The following is a 1,973-nucleotide window of genomic DNA, read 5'->3' on the forward strand; positions in this document are numbered from 1 at the left end:
GCCGGACTGAACATTGAGTTCAATAATTTCAGAGCATGACAGCCCCCCATTTTACTTTCATTTTTAGTTATTTTTTCTTCCTTTTTTTTTACATTCTTTTTTACATTTTTTACAATCTTTTTTTGCATTTATTTCATTTCATCTTAGTTTGTTCAGTTTGCTTACCCACTGTTTTTTTTTCAGGTTTTTTTTCAGGTTTGCACTTGCTGCTGTTCAACATTCAGTGTATTCACACCTAATCTGTACTAATGCTTTGTCTTTCAACACACCATCAACATATTGTTTGCCTTTGCTCCGTGACCTTTTGGTCAGCAATGTGGCCTGGTCCAATCTGCACCTTCTCCTTTGTTATCTCTTGCCCCACCCCCACCTCACTTGCTTATAATCTGTGACTTTTCTAATATTTGTCAGTTCCGAAGAAGGGTCACTGACCCGAAACGTTAACTCTGCTTCTCTTTCCACAGATGCTGCCAGACCTGCTGAGTGGTTGCAGTATTTCTTGTTTTTGTTTCAGATTTCCAGCATCCGCAGTATTTTGCTATTATTTTTGTGAGTTTGAGTGCCATTTTGTTTTTCCCTTTTTTAAGGCTTCATGAGCAGAGAGTACAGGGAGTGTTTGAAATGAGCAAGTCTCGCTTTGATTCAGGACTCTTACCTCTCCGCAGCATCTCTCTATGAGAGATTGAATTTGATGTCATTTCATTCTCAGCTCGGGGTCTGTGCGGCTCAGTGGCACTTCTGGCTGTCTCCCGCTTCACAATCCATCAGTACTGAGAAAGCAATGGGGAATATTACTCACATGTTGTGTTCTTTAATTTTTTGGAAAACTTGAATGTATGTATTTTCTTCCAAAACACGGACACCAAAACACTGTTAACGTAGAGCTGAAATAGCTCAGTTGGGAGAGCATTAGACTGAAGATCTAAATGTCCCTGGTTCAATCCTGGGTTTCAGCAATTTCACTTCCTTATGCGTCCCTTGCCTTGGTTCTGATTTTCCAGTTGCACAATTTCCTTTGAAATTATTTACCAAGCACCAGTGGATTGAATTTGAGAAACAACACAGAGTCATTTACAGCATAGAAGGTGGTCGTTTGGCCTATCACGTCCATGCTGGCTCTCCCCGGAGCAATCTAGTCAGTTCCACTCACCAGCTCGATCCCTTTCCTCCTGCAAGTTTCTTTCCTTCAAGTATCCATCCAATTTCCTTTTCAAATCATTGATTGTCTCTGCTTCCACCACACTCGTGGGCCAAGACATTACCACCCACAACATAAAAAATTCCACCTCATCAAGGATGGGAAATACTTATATCTTCTATATTTGCTTATTCTCTATTTCTATGAGAATAGACTGGCAGTCAACATGAAAGGAAACCCAAAAATCTTCGAGCAGCATGTAAATGATAAGTGGGTAGTAAGAGGTTGAGTCGGGCCTATTAGGGACAAAAAGGATAATATAAGCTTAGAGGTGCAGGGCAATGTTAATCTACTTAATGAGTACTTTGTATCAGTGATCACTAAGGAAGTGGAATTTGACAAAATATCAGTCGAAGTGAAGAGAGTAGAGGCAATGGAGAGAGTACAAATTAGGAGAGGGAGGTACAAAAAGGCTGGCTGTGCTTAGGGAAGATAAATCACCTGGTCCGGATGGCTCACATCCCAGGTTGCGAAAGGAAATGCGGATGCAGATAACGGAAGGGCTTGCTATAATCTTCCAATCTTCCCTGGATACGGGGGAGGTGCCAGAGGATTAAACAGTGGCAAATGCGACACCCTTATTCCAGAAACGGTGTAAGGACAGTCCGGGTAACTACAGGCTCGTTAGATTAACAGCAGCGGTGGGTAAGGTTTTAGAAAGAATAATCAGGGTAAAAAATCAACAGTCACTTGGAGAGGTTCGAGTTAATTAAGGAGAGTGAGCATGGATTTATAAATGGGAGTTCATGCTTGACTAATCTAACTGCATTTTTTG

At 41.2% G+C, this 1,973-nt stretch overlaps 1 non-coding gene across 1 annotated transcript; it reads left to right on the top strand.

The window, feature by feature from the left end:
* The first annotated feature begins 883 nt into the window (after positions 1-883).
* On the top strand, positions 884-956 carry trnaf-gaa (transfer RNA phenylalanine (anticodon GAA)). The gene has a single exon. It is a non-coding gene; the product is annotated as a tRNA-Phe (tRNA).
* The last annotated feature ends 1,017 nt before the right edge of the window (positions 957-1,973 follow it).

This window comes from Heterodontus francisci, chromosome 35, assembly GCF_036365525.1.
Source record: "Heterodontus francisci isolate sHetFra1 chromosome 35, sHetFra1.hap1, whole genome shotgun sequence".
NCBI classification, from domain to species: Eukaryota; Metazoa; Chordata; class Chondrichthyes; order Heterodontiformes; family Heterodontidae; genus Heterodontus; species Heterodontus francisci.